Here is a 25344-nt window from a genome sequence, read left to right on the forward strand (position 1 = left end):
AAATTGTTACTGCAATATGAAATTTGTCACATTACACAGATAAATAATATACTTACGCAGAGACACATAGAGGGAAAAATGTTGGTCATCTTGGCAGTTCATCCTATTACAGTCTGCTACTTCATTTTCACTGGCTAAAGGATGTGTGTGGTGGTGGATAATTTGTTACATAGTTTTCAGCTTTGCAAAGTTCCCTATATAACTGATGTCATCATGGACCCACCAAAGAAACCAAAGTTTCCTGGAATACTTAGCTTTTAAGAGCATGTTACGTGCTTTTACGTGTCTATAGATTGTGAATAAATTCTACAACTATTGTAAGTAAATAGTTCTTGTATTCACCTACAGGAAGCCTTGTGTTTAAATAAATCTAAGTGCAAAAAGTTTTGTAAGTGCAATTTTGATACTAATAACAATTTCTGTCACTGGTGTGAATGGAGAACAACTTGGCAGAAGTTCCTTGCGAAGAGGCATTCTTGGGTCCTATGTCCTCCTATAAACTCAGTATGTCATTAGATTCATGTGGGTTTGGCACCAGGGTATCTGGTGTATCTTGAGCCAGGCTTAATGTGCATCCTCTGCAACTGCTTTCAGTCTTGGCCTCACCAGTTTATTAGCTGCTTTCCCATAGCGTTCTTAGTACTTTCTAGAGTGATAATTTTTAGCTCAGTACTCTCAGACAGTTTTTGATTGGAACTTTTTAGAGCACATAAGCCTATTTATTGGCTGTCACATTCTTCTTCCTCAATCTCCCTCTCACTTGTCACATTCTTTTTCCTCAGTCTCTCTCTCAGTTGAACCTATTAATTTCTAATTTTTTTAAAAAAATTAAATGCATAAATGACAAAGTGAAGCCAACCAAGTACCACCCAGAAAAGATTTGGGAAGGGTTTTTGGGGGTTATGTTTCTGTGATCACATAAGAGTCATTTCTAATACAGCTGCTTTTTTAGCTGCTGCATCTCTTTCTGGGTGAATTGTTCTTTTACTAACTTGGCAATGCATGGGGAGAAAAAACACATATCAGCTATTTTTCACTTTTTTATTGTGCAGTAGGATTAATCTGTATTTGCCTAGTTGTAATACCTACTATTTGTGGGAACTCATGGGCCTTAAATTAGGTGTGATGGCTTCTTCTTACTCCAAAACTATAATAGATTTTTATGTTAAACATTGCAAAGAATGAAACAAAGACATCAAGAACAAATAAGAGTGATTTCAAGTTCATAATACCTTCCATATGACTGCCAAATTGCTTGAAGATTAAACTTGAAACTGTCAGCTCAATCCTTCATTACCTTCCTTTTCATTTTGTAAGTTATATGTAATGGAAGTGTTGTAAATTGCTGCCGCTGGTGTAACTGTGTGGGGAATTTTCATCTGGGGCCATGTCTGACCTGCAAGAAGTTCCTGGAAATGACAGAGTGCACTGCAGGGTGGAGGAGAAATGGGCATGGTGTGGTCTGTCTTTCTGCTGCAGAAAACAAGAGTTTCCAGATTTTCTCTCCTTCCATTGTTTACACTATTTCTGATGAGGTTCATTTTGATCTGTAAAAGGGCCCCCAGACTGAGAAGTGACCGCACTTGCCAGAAAGACACCGGAACAGTTTGGGGATTTTTTTTCTGGATTGTTTTTAAAATGCATCTCTTTTGTGCAGGCAAAATGCAAGTTTTTGTTGTTTGTTTGGGTTTTTTTGTTTTGGGGTTGGGTTTTTGTTTGTTTGTTTGTTTTTGTGGGGATTTTGGGGTTTTGGGGGGGTTTTTTTTGGTTGGTTTTTTTTTTTTTCCCAAAAGCAGAAGTGGGCTGTTCTCTCTTCTCACAGCTTTTGATAGGGATGTATGTACTTCTTTGGACACACATTATTGGGTTGGGATTTGAAGGTTTTGGGAAGGGGGTGGTGGCAGTATTCTTGGTAGCTTTCTGTTCTAGAGGAGGTTTCCATGAAGCAGCAAACAAAAGCTGGACAAGCTGGTGAACTGAGATTGTATTTTGCCTGCTTGATTTTACTGTTTGTTTTCCCTCTTTAGTCCATTCACTTTTCATTACTCTCTACAGCGTGTCCCTTGGGCTGTGTTCCTTACAGCATTTTTTAGGTTTTAGGAACTGTTACACTATATTTCCCTGTGGTACCCAATGTTTTATGGAAGTTACGATTTAGCTCAGTGCTAAATGCTGGCTCTTTCTCCTGCAGAAATGGAGATGATCCTGGCACACCTAAATCCCATAGGTTTACTGCTGATCCAGTTTTGGGATGGGGTGTTATACCCTTTTCTTATCTGTCTTTGAACACCGAATTTTCTGACTCCTGGGAGGAAAATGTTGGGATGGGAACTAGTCAGCAGATTCTCATAGCAGCTTGAACTTCTGTGGCTGTATAAAACCATCAGCACAGGAACCAAGTCCTCATAGCTGATGAACTTGCAATGAATCCCACTGCACCTCTGAGGATAGGTAGCTAAAAGGTTTTGAAAGGATAGGAAAAGCACTTGAACCTGCCAGAGGGAGAAGAAACAGAGAATGAATCACAGCAGGGGGAGTTGTTAGAGAAGTGAACTCCACGTCAGGGTGACCAGTGAGCCTGCATAGAGCGCCGCAGAGATGACTTTAGGGGAAATGACATTGGCAACTCAAAAACTGGCACTGGGATCTGCTAACAGCGTACGTCAGTTGTGACCCCAGCAGAAAGGCCACCGTACAACTGTTAGGTCATACTTTTGGAGTGAATGTTGCAATGCTGGTAGATTTTAAATGGATGAGAATTTCTGTCTTCTGACCAGAGGGCAGCTACAATAGGAGGAAGTCTGTGTGTCTGGAAACTTGATTCCCATTTCAGTTTCAAAAAACAGCTAAATAAGAGGGGAAGAAATGGCCAATGGATTAAAATTTCAAGGCTGTTTATCAACACTGGCTTAAAGCAACAGCTTCTGCATAGGAAGCTGAAATTAAATTTTATTCTGTCATTCTTGTTTTTCTCCCTTTCTTAAAAAAAAAAAAAAAGAGCTCTGCTGTTTCTGGATACTTTCACCCAGTTACTTCAAAGCTTTAGATGAAGTTAGAAGCAGCTCTGGAATACCTGTGCCACAGGATGTTCTTCTGCCTTGTGAAATAAGTATAAAATCACCTAACATTTCCCAAAATCTTCATTGGCATTATAAGCCCTAGGGTACTGCTTATCTGGAAGGTATCTGGGGAGGTGAAGCCCACCATTACCCTCAGATTTTGATTTTGGGATGCTTCTGTCAGCTACTTAGTCTCCTTGCCTCCTCTTCTGAGTAGGAGGTCCACCTCGAAGCATTGTACTTGGTCATCTGCCTACTAAGCTCATTCGGAAAATCAGCCTTTTGTCTCTTTGCAGCCTTTTGAGTAAGCTTCTTTCTGTCTTATTTTGCTTCTTTCCTCCTTTTCTTTGTTCTTTCTTAGATACAATATACCACCTTTGCCTTGTTGATTTCCTTCTACATTCATACTTCTATCCAGCTATTTACCCCATGAAGTCCCACAGTCACAGCTTTGACTGTGTACAGAATTATTATGTTTTCTTGGGTTATTTACCATGTTCCTGGTATTTGTGTGCAATCTTTAAAGGCTTTTGTCAAATTGTCCAGTTATTCTCCTGCATATATTCTTCACCCTATTGTAATTTATCTTTCCCCTTTCTTACCTCTGATTCCAGTGTTTTATCAAGATCATGTTATCCTTTTAACTCCTCTGTAGGCTTTTGTTCGTGGCCTCCAACAGATATTCAGGTTAATTCTTTTGCTAGTCATAGAGGAAATTGATGCAACAAATCAAAAAAAGAGTTCCTTTAAGGGTTAACATCTTACTGGGAAAGAAATGGGGTGAGAGTTATACAAATACATTTCTGGCATAAGTTTCTTAAAATAGAGGGGAACTTGCCAGGGGAAGAGGTATACATATTAATGTATAACCAACCAATGGATGCAACAAGAATTTTTTTTTATTTCACTTGCTTGAAAAATGACCAGGCAGACTTCAGCTAGCTAAGATAGATTGCTTTGATAAATCTTTGGGAATTTTGGTATTTTTTGTCTCAGTTGTATTCTCTGGCAAGCACACAAAAGAGATATCCCCTCTAGCACCCAGGAGTTCAGCTTGCCTTTTGTATGTGGATATGACTGTCCTTTCTGAGTCTGCAAAACCTCTAAAATCTGCGTTAAAATGCACTGTAAACCTCCTCTCTTTGGGAGTACTATGGAGCTATGAAAAGAAAACCATAAAAGTAAAGCCAGAATAAATAAACCTTATTCCAAATGAGTGTGGATTGGCAAGCTTAAGAATCATTAGTTTTGGCTTACTGAAAAAGGAGGAAGATGGAAATTCACGAGAGAGAATTAGGTTGGTTCAAGCAATACACCAGCACTGTAACCCTACTCTAGATCTGCGTGCAATACACCCGGGGGGAAATAAGGCTTTACAGCATGCAGGTTTTATCAGCTTCCATTTCTGTGACAGTGACAGTCAGAGTGCTTGTGAGTGGATGAAGGCAGCAGGAATTACTTGTGTTGTTCTAAATGAGCATCACTAAGATCTTTGTGCCATACCTATCCAGCCTCTATGTGCCACAAATGACAAATGTGTATCTATGAAAGACGTGTCTGTATTTTTGTTTGAAATCTTCTGCTAGCAAAGCCAGACTCCAGAGCGCCATGACTCCTGTCACAAGCATGGCAGTGAGAGAAACAAAAATTAAAAGCTAGGTTTGGCCCTTTTCACCCCACCCATAAAAAGAAAGTGAAGATCAACTGTCTCCATGCCCTTCTCCTACTGTCAGTGCTTGGTCCTGATGTGGGAAGGGGAGGTGAGGAGGAGGAAGGAGTAGGCTCTCATTAGAATTCATTTATTTACTTAGCATTTAACTGAAATATCTGTTCAGTGGGGCTGGAGCAGTGCTGGATGACGACATGAATTGTTCGGTTTGGAAAGAACTGAGAATCCTGTGGCAAATCAGTGCTATCTGAAATAAAGTCCCGAGGTCTGGTCTATCAGTAGGCAAGAGATGATTGCATGGAGACTTGCACTCCACAACCTGTCACAAGCAACCTGCTGCTCCTCTACACCTGCAGCAGCAGCTGAGGGCTGGGCAGGGCAGGCTGTGTTTGTTCCCACACGGCAGAAAAACCTCTTGGAGTTTCCTGCTCTTCACGTAAGTACTGTCATTTTTGGTTATGTCTAGCTGGTAGCCAAACAGGTTTATAAATTTCAAATGTGTTCACTTTTGCAAAAAAGATGCGACCTTGAATTAGAAAATCTCAGGCCTCTTCCTTAACCAAAACCTTGTTTTGCTTATCCCAGGAGAAAGCTGAAAGTTTCTCTAAGCTTCCCCTTCCACTCTGGAATGAAACTGAAATTCAGGACTGTGGGTGGTTGCAGGTCCAGGAAGAACTGTTTCCTGGTCTTGGCTTCTAACTAGTGGAGCAGTTTGTTTGCTTGTTTAATCAAATTGGGAGTAGATTTACTGGGAAGATTTGTATTTAGTCAAAAGTTTTTGATAAGTAGATCTTCTAATGTCTTCCTGTAGGAGAGCAAGTTGCATTCAGCCTCATAAGAGACCCAGATTTTCTGCTCTAGCCTTCTCTGTCTGAGATTCAGGATGCTGTGATGTGCATGGTGCAGTTAGTCTTTCTCATTGTTTCTGAGAGTCACTTTTTGAAGGGTCTTTATTTACCAGCCTCTAGAAAACAAATCCTATCTATGGATCACTCTGGGATCTCATCTTGCATTCAGCTCCATAGATGAGCGTAAGCAATAGTTGTCTGTGTGCAAAGCAGTGGTTAAAGGAGGAGCAAAATTAGAAATGCATTTGGGACTCTGAGGAAGCAGGAGAATCCCAGTGTCTGCTTCCTAATTATGTTTCTTTGTTTGACTCATTGACTTTAGTGAGATGCTGCCTGTTATGTTTTACAGTCTACAGTCTCTCACCTCTCTCAGAAAAACTGGTGGGATAGTATTTTTTCTCTTATGTGATTTTAAATACATTACTTAAAATTTTTAATAGAACTTTTTTTGTTGTTGTTCTTAATCCGAGGCAGCTGAGAAATTAAAATCCCCAAGTGTTTAACTTTCCGTATTTTTCTCACAACGATTTTTTTTTCATATATATACCAGCTGTAAGGACCAGAAAAAATACAAGAAATGCCCTTTCTCAATTTGAGAACTCTTATTTCTGTTTGGTTTCTTAAAAGCTGTTGTTCCTTAAAAAATCCAATCTTTTACTTTCTGGCATGCACTTTGAAGTCTAAAATTAATGAAACAATAACAGATTTTTTTCCTAAATTAGTGTTCAATGTATAATACAACTTATATATTTTTATTATTAATATTAAATAAATTTTGGCCTGTTTTTTATCAGGTATGAATCATGTCAGTTGTATTTTATCACCTGTGAAAAAAGTGAGCTGTATTGGCTTCCCACAGAAATATATGGGAAGGGGAAATATACATTTAGTAAATACACATTCAATCATCTTTCCTATTGGAAGGCATTCTCCCAAACTTTGGCCCAAGATATGCCCGTAACAGGCAAAGAACTTGGAAAGAAAAAAAAAAAAAAGAGAGAGAAAGAAAACCATTAGATGCCTAGGAGAAATCCATGCAGTACATGGCGTTGTTGTGTAAGCAGGTAATTGCTCGCATTTCTAATTGCAGCGGCTGCTGGAAGGGAATGTGTGCATCACCTGCAGGGAACACAGCACTTGCCACGAGCCACACGGCCTCCTGGGAACAGCCCCGGGCAAGCTGCTTCCACTGTGCTAAACTCAGCCTCAGGGCATCAAACCTGGCTTCCAGCCCTGTTGGATGATGTCTCCGTGTGGCTATTTGCACTGTGGAGCTTACGGTGTTGAAGAACTGGGGTTTGTATCATGCTTAAGAAATAGCCCTCAGACGTAGATATCTATTGCAGGCCTTGCCCATATCTCCAAGATGAAAATTCGTTGGCTGTGTAGTGCAAAGCATCAAGGTTGCTTTGTGTACCTGCTGATACAGGTGCAGGTTGATCTGCACCTCGGTCTTACCAAGGTGATCAGAGAAATTGTGTCAGAACATCCATTCTACCAGGCGTGGGGGAAAGCTTTGTGCAAGCATGGAAATGGTGTTCACAGAAGGCCATTAGTCTGATGGGCTAACCGGGACCATGACTTGTGGATGGCCCTCTCTAACAGCAAAGCTGTGATGCCAAAACCTACTGTTCCCGGCCAGCACTGAGGAGCACCAAGGAAGTGATTCACAAAGATAATATTTAAATATGTGCATAGGGGAAGCTGATGAGCTGAGGCAGAGTCTGCAGACGGTGCTGAACTCTTCCCTGCGGTCTTTTACCAGGTCAGCAATTTCTAGATGTGTATTTTGTTTGAGGCCTACACCATTTGGCAGTCTTATTTCTGCTTAATTAGCTTCATGATTTAAAACTATTTGTGGCCTCCTAATGAACTGGGAAAAACCCGGCAGTTGTTAGCAGCTGGCTGGGATTTTAACAGCAGCCATGTGTGTTCAGCAGAACAGCAATAAAGTAGTGAGAAGAAAAGTCTAGCAGTACTGCCAGGGGTCAGGACATGCGAGGGCTATCTTCAGTCCTGTTAACGATCACCATTAGTGCAGTACAGAATTTCGGCTAGACATAAACAGCCTTGTTAAACGACAGTGACAATGAAGGCTTTGACAGAAGGCTTGGGTTTGCGCAAAGCCCTGCGTCCTGTGAAGGAGGATTTGAACTAAGATGCTGGATGTGGAGCGGAGTGGCTGAGGAATGAGGGCGTGTTCCCATTGGACTTTTAACAACTTCCCAGCCCTGCTGAGATTTGCCAGGGACACTCTGTCAAAACCCTCAGGCGCTGAGTTTCCCAGCTCTATTACACAGCCCTGTGGGGCTTTGCTGAGAGGTGGATGGACCATTGTGGGCGGTGGTAAATCTACTAGTTCTGGTTGTGCCTATGACTTAGGGCTCAGCCCTCTGAGTCTGTTACGTTCATCACCAGTTTGATGTTTTCTCAGGCAAAGCAACTGAACCTGTATCCTGATTTCCCTGTGATCTGGAGGTGTCCTCCAATCTTTAACAGTATATGACCATCCAGGTGACAACCTCCCAGGACTACAGTCTATTTCTTCTGATATTTCTCCTTCTTATAGTGGTTCTGAGTAATTTCTCTGATGCAGATTTTCACTGAATTGTTTTGGCTGCTCCTGACACCACAGATCACAAATCTGCTCCATCTCTCAGGAAGATTTCTAGCACTAATATGGACAAAAGATGTAACATATGCTTATAGTTCAGTTAGGTATACTGAGATGTAGTCTATAACACTTAATGCTCCATTTTTGCCAGTCTCCGATTTAACAAAACTAAACATAGATCAGTCTCAGAGGACATACTTTTTGTAGCTGCCTCTCCTGTTTTGATTATATTTTCCTAAGTTTAGAGATAATGGAGAGCAGTTACAAAATTGCTGAACTTGTGCTTCAGTGATAAGTACTTCAGGAAAAGAAGCAGTATGTATGAAAGAAACTATATGTTGTCTGGTGAATCATAGAATGGTTTAGGTTCAAAAGGACATTAAAGATCACCTAGTTCCACCCCCCCCTGCCATGGGCAGGGACACCCTCCACTAGACCAGGTTGCCCAAAGCCCCATCCAGCCTGGCCTTGAACACTTCCAGGGAGGGGGCAGCCACAGCTTCTCTGGGCAACCTGTTCCAGTGCCTCACCACCCTCACAGGGAAGAATTTCTTCCTAATATCTAATCTAAATGTACCCTCCTTCAGCTTAAGGCCACAACACCTTGTCCTATCACTACACTCCCTGATAAACAGTCCCTCTCCAGCTTTCCTGTAGGCCCCTTCAGGTACTGGAAGGCTGCTGGAAGGTCTCCCCGGAGCCTTCTCTTCTCCAGGCTGAACAACCCCAACTCTCTCAGCCTGTTTTCATAGGAGTGGTACTCCAGCCCTCTGATCAGCTTCGTGACCCTCTTCTGGACTGGCTCCAACAGCTCCATGTCTGTCTTGTACTGGAGGCCCCAGAGCTGGACGCAGTACTCCAGGTGCTCTTCTCTCTCTGGAGATCTGCACACACTTCCTTTTGCTGTCTCAGGTGCTAATTATATTATGTGGAGCCTCTTCTCAGGATTAGCTCTGATGTTCTATTTTATGGCTAGCTGGATTTCTTATATTTTCTTTTAATCAGGTTGATATGCACATTAATAGTGACCTTTACTATGTTTTTTTTCAAGCGCTCTGAAAAATATGTCTGCAGTCATTAAATAATGCCCTGGTGTGGCTTTGTTATGAAAATGGTAGGTAATGGAAACAGAAGCAGCAAAAAGTAAGGAATTTAAGTATATTTATTCTGGGTAAGGGTGTCATAGTTCAGGCCAGGATTTCTTAGGTCTGTATCCTTGAGTTATTGTCCAGGATTTGAGATCAGCAGAGCCCCTTGCTAAACTGAAGAAAGTATCATAAGAAAACAAACCAATGTGTAAGGTTTTTAACCTGCAAGCTACTGCAGGCAAAGACACATGGAAGCTGAGAATTTTAGTCAGTCATTCCTTTTGATTTCCAGTCAATGCAATTGGGGATGCACTGCTCACCCACAGGAAGGTCTGGTCTCTTAGGTGAGGGAGATGTAGTCTTCTCTGCAAAACTGAGACTGCTTCTTCTGAGCATCTTCTCTTTCCCACCATAGTTTGGGATGACAGCCCCCACGACCTCCAGGTGTAACAGCAGCTGCTGCTTTTTTGGTGTGGCAGTCACAGAAGATTTATATTGTAACATCAAAACTAAGACACTTATAATCTGCTTTTCCCTCACTGCATCCAGAAATGCTCTTGGCTAAACTAGTTGCCTATCTCCCATTCATCAGGGGTCCTTGAGTCTTGAGAGGCATGCCGAGAAAGCTGATCTGAAACTGCTAACCTCTTTGGGATGCCCAGTTGTTATTGGCTAAATAGCTCTGCTGAAAGGCTTGACAAATTTTTCATGCACTTGAGGGTTTTTCGCCTCTTCGGCTGCCAGCTTGTATCTTTCCCCATTTATTTATCTGGCTAGTTTGGAAACAGACTTCTTTAATGAGGGGAAAACTTCACCACTAGAGGATCTCTGTTTTACTTCTCCACCTTCTATTGCCTGTGGGTTTGTTTTTCTTTTTCCTGCCCTCCCCCAGCCCCCATGCTGTAGTATACATCTTTCTGACAGTTCTTGACTCAGATATGTACAGTTTGAAAGTAAGTTGAACTTTAAGAAATGTCTTTTGGCTTTTAGTGATGATAGTCTAATCGACCTTGGCTGCAGTTTTTGTCATTGTCCCTTCGAGTCAGTTCTGTTGTCTGTATCTTTTTATTTATGGTGTGTACTTCTGGTTTTTGCAAAGTGATAGAATCCATTGCATGTCTTCATCCTTTTCAGAATATTAGAAACTGCCAAACCATCCAACCAAGCCACTTCTGGGAGAGGCAGCAGCAATGGAGTGGATATCTTATGGAAATGGCTTTTCATAGCCATTTCTGTTGAACCAGGATAAAGCACCTACAGCAAAGACTTTTTCCTTCTGGGGTCTAAGTGTCTTCCCTACCTCCTTCTGGAGCCCTTCCTTTGCAAAGTAGTTCTTTGGCCTGACCTGGCCAAAAGTTTGGCCAAACCTTTTTTCACCTTTTTTTCTGTGTTTTCCTTCTAGAGAGAATTCTCATGTACTGTCACAGATTTGCTTTTTATATGGAGTACAAGGCTCCTCAGCTTTCTGTAATGCAGCTTCATAGTCAGTCTCTGAGGAAGCTGAAAACAGTTTTAAAAGTCCTCCTACAAGTGCTGTGGTCAAAAATTACCTTAACTTCAAACAACTCTTCATGTGTGTTTGTATCATCCCTTACAAATTCAAAGTGTCTGGTTTTAAATCCCTGTCTTCCCTGCTTTTAGAGTATTTCAGCTCTGTGGGGACTTTGAACCACTCTGTTTTTCTTAGTTCACTTTAGTCTCACTATTTTGTTGCAGTCTGTAAACTCTCGAAGTCTAAGAGAGGCCTACTTCATTGCTGCACAGTACAGCAGCTAGCTCCATCTGGCATTTATGTCAGCCGTCAGAAATACAAATCCTCACAAATGTTACTTTTTGCTCTTTAATTTTTACTTGCCTGACAGTGAAGTCACCCTAACAACTCTTCTTTCCTGAAAAATCACAGATATAAATGGAATTTTAAAACATAGTTAATATCTGTCCTGAGGGTGTCTTTCATCTATTGCTGATAGACATTCATAGCTGTTAAGGCTGGGGGACTGTTATGGCTCTGGAACATGACTTAATTCCTATATCAATAACTTGTGGTGGGATGCAGATATAGTACTGTGGGCCAGTTTAAATCTTTTTGTAACCAGTAGGTGAACTACTGTCCTTTTTTGATACTCACAAATATAATGAAAAGTGGATCTCCTTCATTGTATAAAACTGTTGAAACTGTAACAGCTTCCATACAAAGCACAAGCATATGTCATTGCTTGTGCAATGCACATGCACTTATATTTGTGTATCTCACCGTGAAAAAGAAGCAATTATAACTCCAGACCATTGGACAGAAAAGAAGCAAGAAGTCAAGCAGAGCAAGCATTAAGTGAAAACCCTGGAGGATGGATGGGAACTTACAAAGACAGGTTTTTGAGTTCATTGTCAGCTAGATGGGAGTTGAGCACTGTGAGCAAATAAGCTATCTCCTACTGTGTTCAGGGAAATAGATTTTCGTGTACGCTCATTGTAAATAGCAAGACCATGTAAGAGATGTGCATCCTCTGTATCAACTTCTTTTTTAGAATAAAGTGACATTTTGACCCTGAATTTCTGCTAACTTGGATCAGAAAGGAGTAAAAATGTTTCTGCTTAAACAATCTGGTGCTGATCTTAAACATATTTACTGCTGGAAAATCTGACACCCTATGATAAACTGTTCAAATCATTACATATCCCCGCTGTTTAAAAACATGTACTGTAGTTTTAGAATTTCAGAGGGAATTGGGAATGGCCTGAGGGAAGAGATGATGCGAAGTCTGTAGTCAGCTGCATTTTGAAACAAATGAAACTTTGGAAGCCTTTTGCCAGTACTGTTTGCCTCTTATGCATGTTTTTGGTTTTTGGTTTTTTGGGTTTTTATTGCAGGTTGTAATTTTTTTTCTTGGAAAACCTCATTTCTTTATTTAGCAGGCTGCCCCTCACCAACCTTCCCCAAGAAACGAACCATTAACACTTTCTCCTTTGTTCTTATTTGTAGCCAAAAATGTTTGGATTAAGCTTTTGACAGTAGCCAAGAAATTTTGAAGACGGCAGACACTTTCCGTGAAAACAGTTATTTCTGTAAACCTGTTTATTTCAGTCTAAGGCTTGCTGAGTAGTATCAGAACTCATTTTCATCACTGCCAAAATCTGAAGTCTGGAGGTGTCACTAAGCAGATCTCTTATTGCAGTTTTATTTCCATGCTATTGGATTTCTTAAGTCATTCCAAACACATTAAGATGGAGAAAAAACAAGTTGGAAAGGTATAAACAGAGCAAGGAGAGCAAAATTGACAGAGAAAGGAAAAAAGAAAAAAATGCTCTCTGCAAAATAGTAGAAATGTAGTGGATCTGTTTAGCTGCAGAATGATAGATTTGCTTTAGTTTGTGGCTGGTAAAAGGCTACTCGCCCCCTTTTTTAAATAATCTGTTTCTTTTTTTGTATTTTTAAATTATTTTTCTTCCCACACCTTTTATGTCTCATTTACTTACTTTTCATTCCTTGTCTCTCCTTTCTTGGGAGGTAATTTTAGATGCAGTTCTTCACTGCTGGTATGCCAGACTCTTAGCCATTTGGCAAGTTCTTCAAAGTCAAATGGATGTTTACAGTGAGTAATACAATGCTGGGGGGGGGGGGTGTGGTGTTTTTTTTTTTAGCTTCCAAATTACAGGTGCAGTTCACGCCTGAACTTTCCAAACTCACAGTTCATTTGTAGTTATAAATCAGTGTGTATCAGTTGATTTGTGCTGGTAATTTATTCATTCTCCATTCTCTACAGATTTGAAATTTGAAAGAGTTGTCCCCAGTCTTCATCTTGGCCAATGGAGTCTCTCATTGCCAATGAGTAGCTGTAATGTTCCATAAAAACTTTAAGTTACATCTTTATGAGAGGACATGCTCATGACTCTATGTAGAGTGGAAGGAGTTCACACATTTTCTAGGCCATGCTCACTATTAGTACCTGGGGTTTCTTTTATTCGTTCTGTTTCCCCCTCTCAGTTCTCTGTGTGCTTCTTGCTCATCGTTGTCTGTTCCTTGCACTCTCTGCCATCCCCTGGTCTGAGCCAGAAGGTCTGTGTTACCATGTTACCATGTTTGCTAGTCTTTTCTTCTCAGCCATCTGGAAGATAGGGGGTTTTCTGCTGAGTGTCTAAACAAAACACTCTTTTCCTCCTGCTGTCCCGTCAGTGACGTCTCAAGTGAAATCCTTCATTGGCCTACCTTGGGCCTCATGCTCCAGAGTCTTTTTCATGAAGAGTTTGGATAATAGAACAGAAAATGCACTGAGTTTTTGTGATGGTTTGCTTTATTTTAAAAAAAAAAAAAAAAAGGTAGGGGAGTGCAAGCTTTCTCCAAGGGTGGTATGATAGATTATGTGCCCCTTTCCTATGAGATCCCAGATGCAGTACTGTGTGCAGCTTTTCCCAGCACTGTGACATAGATGTAAATAAATCAGAGGAGGTTCAGAGTGCAACAGTAGGAATGACAAGAGATTTAGAGAAAGTGACCTATGAGGAATACATGAGGAACTTTTTAAGCAGCGAATCTGTGGCAGAGATTAGGACCTATATTAGAAAAACTGTATTTATAAGGGTAGCAAAGTGGTGGAACAGACTGACTAGGAAGACTGTGAACGTGTCTCAGGAAGGATGGATGGTAAGACAGGTTTGTCACAGATACCCTAGGAACTGTTTTGCCTGCTTTGTGTCAGAAGACCTCTTCCAGCTCTGCAGTTCTGTGGGGAGGGGAGAGTGGTTACGCTGAAGGCAGCATGCTAGGGGTTGCCATCAGCCAGTTCTGTGATCGGCAGGCAATTCCTGTCCTGTCTGAAGCCAATGGCATTACTGACAAGTTGCCATGAGCTCTGAGTGGCCTCGCTTCCCACACCAACATTAACAGGCTGCTGGTCTCTCCTGCCTAGAGTATCCCCTTACATTTTGTGGTGTTCAAATGTGGCCGTGTTACTGCTAAGCAAACAAAGGAGTGCTGTTAGGGTGAAGAGAAGACTTAATTTTGTTCCCCCTCTAATAGTTAGTACTCATCATTGTTATCATAGGACTTGATGTTAACATGTAGCTCAGTCAATGAGGAACACTGAAATATGTTCTGGCCCAGATTCAGATGGACGAAATCCTACCTTGGTCCCAGTGCCAACCAGTAGGATAGAAGGACAGTGGTGGTATTCAGGCTGGCTGACTCCGTGCTCCTGTGTCCTCTGCCAAAGACATCCTGGTATCTTGACTTTAGCAAGGCTTCTGAAGTCCTAGAATCACTGATTCAGTAAGCTTTCTCTATGAATGAAAATGCCTGTTTCTCCCCATGGTTCATTTCTTCTAGTTATTTTTTCTTCTCCTGTCTCTGCTTGAAGGATAGGATTGCAAAAAGATTTTAATTGGAAAAAGTGCTGAATCAAGAACTGTTTTTTTGTAATAAGCAGTAAGTGCTCAGGATTGATACCCGGCTGGTGTGGTAAACGTTAGCTCTCCAGTTATTGAACATTTGCCCTCTACTCTGTAACACTGCTTTGCTTAGGAATGGTGTGATTTGGATCCTGTTCTCCCTTGGTTTGCTACTATTAAAACTGTGTTTCTTTTGAAAGTAAGATTTTGTTATCTGCAGGCCTGAGGCGTTAATGTTTTACCTCTTTATTTTTCTCATAGAAGGGATTAATGTGGGTGTTTACTCCTTGGCATTCGTTACAAAGCCTGTGCCTGTGCTTTTTCCAGCTTCTTAGTTGGGCAGGATTGCTTTATGGTCCCTTTCCCTCAATGGGCCCCACCAACCAGAATGGAAAAGTGCAGGAGAGAGTCCGGCACCTTACCGAGGGACCCTTATGGATCAACAGCCAGCTCGCTGTCTACTTACTTGATATCTACATTACTGTGCATGTGATCGTATGATCGTGGTTGGCTTACAGAAGAGCTGATCCATCTGCCTTATCTGCAGGCATGAGTGAGAGCTGTGAAGCCTTGCAGGAGGAACTGCCATCAACCCTCCCAAAGAGTCCTCCCAGTTACATCACTCAGTGAGGCATTTTTCCCTGGGAGAAGCAGTGAAAATGTGTTGCCCTTTTTAGAGCTGCTGCTGCTTGTAGAGCATGACTTCCATGACTGATGAGGAGCATGAGGAGACAGTCCCAGCCTTGCTTTTTGTGTCAGAAATCAGAGGGAGATGAAGTGAGAGACTTAAGGTTGGTGGAAGGGAGCAGCAGAGAGGACAAATTAATTAATAAAGTTGGGGGGGAAGTGGTGGAAGCATCTGTGGGAAGGGGAAGGTGGCAGAGATGCTTGTGGGAGGAAGAGAACTAAGAGAAGAACATGAGTGAAAGCCAGAGAAGTAAGGAGGAAAACAAATAGGTGATTGACGGCTAGCAGCTGTGTACATGGTACACTCCCAAATAAATTTAACTATCAATATATCGTTTAAATGTTATGTTTCTGGTTTGCCTATTCTGATATTTTCTGGGTGTAAACTCAACTTTTAGGAGTTGTCTTCAGGAAAAAGTAAAATACGTGACCAACAAGTCACGTTTTTAAAAGGAAAAAAACCATCAGCCTTCCATATCCTCTTTAACAGGTGAAAATATTTGGAAGGAAGCATATTTTTCATTTGTCTTTGTAGATACCTTGTTCACCTTATGCTCCTTCCTTGAAAGTGGATCTCCAGCCAAACATTACCTGCTTCCCTAGCTTTCTTCCCAGCATTTATAACCCCTGGCACTTTTCCAGTTCAGTTCTCCCATTTTAAAAAGTTACTTGTATTGTTAAATATGCAGAAGAGTAATCTTTCTGATACCAAGCAGCAAACTATTTTCAGGGATGGCTGTTTAACTGCTTAAAAAGCAAAAGTCCACGTTTCACCATCTCTTTTTTAAAAAAATATATTTGTTTTGTAAGCAGGTCTTCATGGTTATTATTTTTGGAACAATCTAGAACATGATAATTTGTATGTTTGTCTTTTTCTTTGCTGATTTTTTGAGTAGTTTTAAAGTTTGCAAAACCCACATTAAAAACTTTAGCTAATGAAATGGTGAAAAAGCAAAACTGTGAGGGTAGAAAGCTGAGCAGGTGAGCTGAGAGGCCAAGAAACTGGGTGGTTTGGCAAAGCAATTTGATGGCTGGAAATTTCAAGACAAATTAGGAGAAGCTCTAGGATCTAGACATGCAGTCTGTACAGAATATCTTTGTCTCCTGTTCTCCTACCCCACAGATGAGTAATCTCTAGTGATGTCAGCGGGCGTTATCCCCATGTCCTGAGGGTAATAGATTGGGCCCCTGTCGTGTAAGTAATGCTTCATTTTCTCTTAAGTTGGAAAATCATCTGAGTTTCCCTTAAATGTTTCACAAGGGAGCTGAGAGGGAGGAAGAGAGGTTTAATATTCCGTTCTAGTTGCATCACTTGTATGTCTCGCAGACGAACTGCAGAGTACAAACCCAGATTTTGGAATTGTTTAAATGACAACAGAGTTATTGCTTAGCTTCTCAAATATTTTGGCTGCTCACATACTCAGTCAAGCTGCAGTACTCCCCCCAACAAATGTACTTATGGGAGAGCAAATGGCAAAGAACATGAACAGCCCGAAGTAGCATGTCAGTGCTTTTGGCAGGGAGGTGCCAGCTGTCATTGGAAACAAGTTCAGAATTCACTGTGAGGATTTTTCTAAGGAAAGCGAGTCTTCAGAAAGGTTATAAAAGGAATCAAACCCAGGGCAGCAATTCAGCAGTGTTTACTAATGATGTTTATGCTATTATTTTGTAAAAAAAGGTTAGTTCAAAAACTACTTCTGACAAAGAAGTTCCTTGTTCTGTATAAAGATACACACACAATATCTTGGAGAAAGAAAAGTTGTCCTGATTCTTTAGGTTCATGAGCCTTGAGTGATTTAATTAAAAAGAAGGAAAAAAACCCAGCTTGTGCTCAGAGAACATGAAAGCCTAAACATGTGAAACTTTTATGAGTTATGAACATGGGAGCTGTGCTGTAGGAAACTTCCAAGGAAGTTCTGTAGCTTTCTAGTGGAAATCCAGCACAGAGCTATTTCAGATGTTTAAAGGCCTGTCCTTTCTTCAAGTAAATGCTTGCTTTCATTTAAAAAGGAAGAAGGGGAAGGCTGGGAAAGACGGGAAGAAATTACTAGAACAAATGTTAACTTTGCAGATCCCAAGTGGAAGCAACCCAGATAGGGAGTAATTTCAGACCTGGCTTTTCCAGGAGCAGCGGCTCTGCCCATGCTAGACAGGTGTCTGAATGTCAGCCCTTGGACTTGCAGGGTAATGTGCCAGGTGATAATGAAATTAGGGAGGGCTCAGGGCAGCCCATTGCTACCCCTTTTTCACTGAACAACCTCCTTCAAGAGCAGAAGGCCCCATGTTAAACTTGACTCTGTCCTAACTGTCCTACAGTTTTGGCTTGTTTTTACCAGAGTTGACTCTCTCTTTGAGGAAAGCAGATCCATAGCCTGTGCATACTGAAGTCTCGTAAAATGCATCCTTTATTCATAACTGCCTTTCCAGCATTGCTGTAGCAATTCAGATTTAATTTTTGGGTAGGAATGATTTGCATGCAAACAACAAGTACTTCAAAGTATGTGAAGATAAGGGACTTATGCAAAAATTAAGCAGTCCGCAGTCCACAGGATAACTGTGGTAGCTTTTGCATCCCAGTCAGAAACCACAGAGAAGTACCAGAATGAGAGAGCACTCCAACTGGAACAGCACAAAACAAGTCTTTAATGAAAGCAATTGGAATAACACTAAATAAACTGTTTTAATGGAGCTCCAAAGAGATGTGTAAAAGCTGCTAGTAAAGTCAATTGAAGGCCTGTCAGTGCCTCAGAAGTCCCTTCACAGCCCTCCTGCTAGCAGCAGTTCAAGTCTCTTTACAGTACATTAGAGGTAAGCACTGCAGTATTATACCAGGCCCTTTGAAAAACTGATAAAAATGTTCTCCCTGTGAGAGAAGCCCACTGCTGCTAGGAGAGGAACTGCGTGCTCTTTGGTCTGGCAATCATTTGTTTCTGCAGCTGGGATAAAGAAAGGTCTTTAATAATTCGCAAAGCCATTGTTAATAGTTGTATTCCCTGCACTTGTCTCCTAGTAGCAAGAGACATTCATTGAAATGTGCCACTCAAAACCAGGTCTAAACAATACAGTTCAGTGCCCTAAAAGTTCTCTTTCAAATTCTGGCCTGCATTGGGTAGATTAAACTGTAGCTTATGCCACGTAGCACCACCTTGCTGGGAGACTGTGCTCGGAAGTTCTCATGCAGAAAGCCTTTTTGCTTGGGTGATAGTCTCTTGCACTGTGAGGATGTGAGCACGAGTGTAAGTGTACGAGGTGAAGCTCTGGTCCTTTTTATGTCGGCACCAACCCTGTGCCATAGGGAGGCTCCTATGGAAACGCAACATGATGAGGCATGGGGAGCAGTGTCTTTCCTCTATGGTGATGGCTCACCTGGGAGAGCATAGGTTCTGCAGCACCTGTAAACCAGAATTTCCCTTAATGGGTGGCAACCTTAAAAATTAATAGTAAATTGCCTCCACTGAGGAAACTGCTGTTCTCCTTTGCGCTATGCTGTGGACCCAAACTCACAGGAAACTTATCCAAGGGGGTTTTGCCCAGGCCCACAAAACCCACAGAGCAGCATTAAGTCTTCTTTCTCCCAGGTATACTAGATCTGGCTTGTGTAACTGCAGAGAAGATGAGCCCAGAACAGGTGTGAATGCAAAGGCTATTAAAAGTGCACCCATATACTGAGATTGCAAATGTAATGCTACATTGTACGTAGAATATGAGAAGATTCATGGTGTTGTCAAAAGAGAAATTTTGTATTAACAAATAGAGTTTGCATAGAGGACAAAAATCCCAATTCTCAGAATATTTTAAGTAAAAATATGAAATTAATTAAAATATTCTGAAAAAGGATTTTCTTATTAATTTCATTTTCACTTTATCATCTGTATTTTACATTTAATTTTGATTTTACTCTTCTGATATTTTATACTACAAAATATTTTTACCTCATAATAAAATGTTTGATAATTTCCTTCCAAAACCAAAAATGAATTAATATTCTCTGCTAAATGTTCTAATTCCTATCAGAACAGCAATTTTTTATATGAAATTGTTCAGATGATAGGAAGATTTCAGGTGGCCCTCTTGAGAGTCATTTGAAATGGGTACTTTACCAAAAAGTGAAAAATCCTTGGAAGAATTATCCCGGTCATCTTAAATAAGGTCCAAAAAATCCCTTATGCCAGAATCACTGCATTCTGTACGTGTCATGTATTTTAGAAAGAAGTTATTTAAGATATGGTTCAGAGGCTTTTTAAAGAGTCATTTATCAATCCCTCCCTGTAAATCTATGCTCTGCTTAATACCATAAGCATAGCTGCATAGCCTTAATGGGAAGGAGGTTGTTAAGCTAATTTTAAGCTTCTCAAACATGAATTGATTTCAACAGAAAAGAAATTTGAAGATGCTGGACATTAGGCCAAGTTAATAGCAAGGATACTCGGATATCTTATGAGATGTGGGGCATGGGAAGTGGATGCTGGTCTGTAATTATTCTGTGAAACATCTGACCTGTGTGTGATGGCAGGGAATTAGTGTCTGCGATTCCAGGTAAAAGGCTTCTCTGCCAGTGGGGAAAGAAAGACAATGTGGTGGCCAAAAAGGATGGCAGGCGTTGGATTGCCCAGAGCCCTGTGTGACCACAGAATAACTTTCTCCCAGGCGCTGGATTAGCAGGATGGGGCTGAGAAGAGTGAAATAAGCTAAAGTAAATGCATTCATCTCATGGCTGTTGCCGTTTTAGTTCCAAATTTGTATGCACACACGATTCTGTTTAGAACTAGACAGATGGAGAAAACTTTTAGCTGTCATTTTTGTTACATTTTAGACAATCAAAGTATCTCCCTGCGGCCGCTTCTGCTGCACCCGGCCTAGGCTATGGATCACTAGTGACACATAAAGATACGGGTCTATGCTCTGTGATTCTCTATCTTTGTTTTTACTATCTGCCATAACCGGTAACAAAGAGATTTGTGCAGATAACTATCAACAGTTGCTGGAAAGAGAAAGAGAGGGAGAGAGAGTAGCCCCAAAGTATCAATAAAACCAGTATCTTCCATCGCAGGCTGGCTGAGTTTGGGCTGTGATCTCATTTCCTGTTCTTCAAGTGCACAACAGACCGGATGGCATTGCCACGGCCTCCCAAGGCCTCCATGTTTTATGTTCACAACAGCTCCTCTCGCTAGAAATAGGAGGTAAAAAAGGACTAGTAGACATCTGTTCGTGGTTTGTAATGCCTCGGGTGGGGAAGTCGTGCTCCCTTCGCTTTTCCAGTGATGTAATCATCCATTTGGCTGTATTATGATGTACCGCTGCAGAGAAGAGAGGCTGAGGTATCCTGCCATTTGGAAAATGGAGGATTAAATCACAGGGAATAATTTAAGGATCTAAATGTACATACCTGCTGATGCTGCCTACTGCATTTGGGCTGCATGTGTTGGATATTTCACTGTGGTCTTAAAAAGAGAAGGAGGACCTTAAGATCTCTGTATGTTGAAGAAAATGTCTCAAAATAGTGATGCAACAGCTCAGAAAATGCCTCGGATGACTTTTTTGTCTGTGTTTATCTCAGTATTCAAGATGAAAGCAGGGCAGTATTGAGCTAAAAATTGACAAAGGGACTCAGAGCAGATCTGGACTGGGCTTTGGAGGTTGGGCTTTGGCCTTTCGCGGCTGGGGTGTAGGATCCTGCCATTGCACTGCCTGGCACCTGGTGATGGCGTGTGTTGCACATGGATACAAGCACACCGTTACCCTTGTGATCTGCTAGCAAATGCTAGGTGCCTCTCTACCGCACCACTGCAAAAGCCTTGTGCTCTGGTAACCATTCTTCTGTGAAAAATACTTTAGAGCTTTTTGGAATAATTGGATGGGAGGATTACATGTTTAAGATGAACTTGGATTTGTTCCATTTGAACTGTAAGTGCAGTGGGTATTTAATGGTCCTATGTTGAAAAAGACCGTTTACTTTGTATCTATTGTATAGGCAAGGCCCTACAAGATAAAATACAAGAGTATTGAAGGAAAGCTTACATGATTTATAGGCTCAGGTGATTAATAAGGTGAATAGTTAAAAAGAAAAAAAAGTGGTTTGGTAAACTCATTTTCAAATTCACCCTTTGAATGACTGATCCTGGCAAAGTAGCTGTAAGAGTTATTCTTCCTGCTGTGCTTCCCTCTTCCCTGTGATTTTTCCAACGTCCCTTTTCTTGCAAAGCCTTGACAAGCTAAAGGCTGATGTCCTTCCTGCTTGGCTCTTTTGATACTGATTTCCCTCAAACCATTGCTTTGGTCATTTCCAATCTGAATCATTTGTAAACAAATGCCAAATGCCATGGAAACAAACTCAGCTCTCATGTAATGGGCTTGACTGTTAACCTCTTGTCTTAATGACTTCTCAACAGAAGAAATTGAGAACTTGAGCCATCCCAAAGCACCGAAAGGAGGAGAGGACAAGTATTGAAGATACTTTTAAATGCTATTCTGCTGACAATAGACACAATAAAGAATAAAGGGAAAAGGTCTTTTATCACCTCAACTGAGGATATACCAGAAATGCCAGGTTAGTTGAATCCTGCTTAGTGCTTTCAAACAGGTTTTTTCCTTAAGGAAAGGGTTTTTATTCCTCCAGAAATGCTCTATACTTTTTTCTTTTCCCTTTTTTATTTTTTTCTTTTTCCTTTTACTTTGTCCTGGGCCATCAGGTATGCATGAGCAACCACATCAGTTCTCCTGGTCTCCCACTAAGTCCCTGTTCACAACCGACTACAACTTCTCATTTTGGCTCTACAGCAGTACTGAATTAAACCCTCCAGAACAGAGTTTAAAAACTTAGTTACTAGGGTACTGTATGAAAAAAATCTGTATGTAGTAAGTATAGTTAAAGCTGTAAGTCCTTGAAGGTTAATAACAAATAATCATTAAAGAAGGGATTTGGGGGTGGGGGAAGTGTCATATGGGCAACCTGAGGTTTACAATCCATAATAAAGATTACAGATAGAGAATGTGAATTTGCACTGTAGTGTACATACTTAGTTTCTTAAAATACTTGACAGAATGTTGCTAAATTGGTCGAGCAGATTGACAAAGACTAGTGCCCTTTTGGATTGCGAGTTAGATCGTGAATCCATCTTTCGGATACCAAAGGTCTGTTCTTTTTCTCTGCAGAGCTTCCTGCCTCCTTTTTCACTCTTCACCTGACATTTCTCCCTTTTATGTATATTTCATCTGTGAGTGCATTGCAAGTGCTCTGGTTTTTAACCCCTGTCCTTGTTCTTTGTGCAAGAACAAGAATTTAATCATCATCTCTCTTCAGGGGAAAAATACTTTGAAGGCAGAAACATCTTCTGATTCTGCAGGGCTCAAACAAATCTTGCAAAAGATAGATTCTCTCCATCTGGTTCAGAGGTGATTTTCTATCTAAAAAGTGATTCAAAAAAGAAAGACATACTGAATTTTCATTAGCAGTGACACACATATATGTCTTTGTGTACTTCAAATCAGTAGTGCAATGGAGTAAGTTGTCCTCTAAATAGTTATCTCAAAGGAGAGGGAAGGCCAACGTAGTGCCTGCTTTCACAACTGCTACGAAGTCTGTGGGTTGTCTATCTAGGTGATTGCTGTATGTGTTGTCTAAGTAGCCATATACATGTGCAAACTTAGTGGGTCATAGAAATAATCCTCTGTGGTGTAATTCCTTTCTCTTGTTTAAAGCTGGATTAATTGGCATCATTGTCAATTAATTGTTCAACTCTGGAGGTTAGAATGCAAAATGCAACTTTTTGGATCAGGTTATGAGGCTTCAGCCTCAGATTTTGAGGCCACTCTTCTAAATAGCTTTCCCATATCCCAAAGTACTATCTGATCTAGTCTACAGCATGTGTTCCCTATAGCAATCCTGCATTTTCATCAATGATCCATGATCACTAAGTATTGATTGGCAATTCAGCAGAGAGGATGGTAAGGAACATTTCCTCTCTCTCTTAGCAGTACCCCTTGATGTGAAAAGGGTAAAAGCCTATGTAGTTTATTGCCTGATATGGCTTTTCTGGAAATTCTTAGATTTCTAGAGGAATTGCTTCTCAGGGGTATAAATCTCTGATTTTGATAATTTAGCTTTTTGCTCAGTTATGAGCCATATTTTAATGAAGTGGCTGTTGTTTCACGTTCTTGTTACGGAAATGTAGCTGAAGAATTCTGCCAGGTGCCACACAAATAAAATCACTGGTCTGGCTTTTTGCCAACAAGATGAAAAGAATAAGCATAGGAAATGATAAGTTTATACACTTAAAAAATAAATTCTATATAAAGCACAAGGGTAACATATCATGTAATGGTTCTTTGTTGAAATGAATGCTGGTTAAAAACTTTGTGTAATAGCAGCAAGTACATGATTGCCATATGAGGAATTAATATTTGGAACTTAAACAGCATTTTCCACTAGTATCTTGTTTCACACTTTTCAACAAATACTGCTTCAACATACAGATGGGAAACAGAGCAATAGAATTGTGGGTTATAACACTTTCTTTAAAGTATGTCCTGAGGAGAGGTACTTTCTTAATAAATACCCTGAGTGAGTACTTTCAGCTTCCACTAGGCACAAATACACAAGCACTCTGCCATTCGCTTTGTCTGGGTTTAGATTATTTTGAAGCGTACCTTAGTGCTCACATAACTGACTCTTTTAGAGTCCCATCTCATTGCTATCTGGAGTGGGTACAACTCTTGGTTGTTTTCCTGTACTAAACCTACTCTAATGGAAATAATGTAATGTGGGAAGATGACAAGCATGAACATCCCCTGCTCTCTGTACTGTATACTTGGAGAGGAAAGAGGAACATGTCTGGGAAGGTACAGAATGAAGCGAGACTACAAAGCTGGCAAATGGTGTAAAAACCCACCAATTTTTAAATGCATTAAAAATAAATACTCTTTAATGTAGCATGTAATCAACTCATGGGATTTTCTGTCACAGGATTTTACTTTAGTTAGCAAGACTCAAAAAAAGGATTAGGCATTTATATAAACAGTAGTCACACTTGAGGCTTTATTGGGTAGACCAAAGATTTAGAAGGGTCGTGGCAAGTTTTTCTTTTCAGGGCATAAACTGAAAAGAATGGATTTTCTACTTCTTTGTGTAGCATAGGTTATAGAGTTAGCCAGAGGCACAGGAATTTGATCTAGTCCAAAGACCCAGTCCTCTGAAGCACCGGCAGAGACCAGTGTCACAGACCAGACCATGAACTGGTTGGTCTAGTTGCTTGCTTAATTACATCATTCCCTGTTTTCCTCAAAGAAGTGGTTTTGTGATAGAGGGCCAAGGGATGGATTGAAAGTATAGGCACTGGTGGTGGAACACCCAGAATTTCTGAGAATTTCTGTCATTCAGTGTTTTTAAATTGACTGCAGTTTTTACTGGTTATCTTTTTGTCGATTGTTGGTGATCATCCGAATACCTAGTAAGCAGTAGCTACTGAGTGAATGAGCTGGGTGAAGATGATCTACTACAAGCATGACATGAACCTAAATTCTCTGTGGGTCTGTTTTGATGTCACTTTCTAGACTGCAGAAACTTCCAAAGTCCTCATCAGAGTCTAGCCAGCGTAAATTCATTCCTCCTGTCCTTGACTTTGCTGTTTCCCTTTGTGAGGGAAACCAGAGTTTGTACACATCAGTGAGAGCTTTGAGGTGGATCTGCCTGTACCTTTTCTTTAAGGTAAGCTCTCAAATAAAAAAAAAAAAAAAAAAAAAAACCACAAACAACAACCACACAAAAAACCCCAAACCCCAACCACATCAACAACAAAACAAACAAAAAACCCCCAAACCCCCCCAAAAAACATGATTCATTAGAATGTCCTTTTATAGGAAGAACTTAAAACTTCTAGGAATGTCTCAGAGTAACTAAGTCAGATATCATAGAAATTAGAAACACGATTTCTAAATAACCTGCTGTCCAAGGTGATCTTGCAATCAGCTTCTGAGACCTGTCGTCTTCTCTGTTCTTCCC

At 40.7% G+C, this 25344-nt stretch overlaps 1 long non-coding RNA gene across 2 annotated transcripts in view; it reads right to left on the reverse strand.

The window, feature by feature from the left end:
• Nucleotides 1-17064: 17064 nt before the first annotated feature.
• LOC142600428 (uncharacterized) overlaps nucleotides 17065-25344 on the reverse strand; it is a 42771-nt gene continuing 34491 nt past the window's right edge. For both annotated transcript variants that reach the window (XR_012833901.1, XR_012833902.1), the window contains one exon: nucleotides 17065-18739. This is a non-coding gene — a long non-coding RNA (uncharacterized LOC142600428). The remainder of the gene's footprint in view (nucleotides 18740-25344) is intronic.

Source organism: Balearica regulorum, chromosome 2 (assembly GCF_011004875.1).
Source record: "Balearica regulorum gibbericeps isolate bBalReg1 chromosome 2, bBalReg1.pri, whole genome shotgun sequence".
In the NCBI taxonomy this organism is placed as follows: Eukaryota; Metazoa; Chordata; class Aves; order Gruiformes; family Gruidae; genus Balearica; species Balearica regulorum.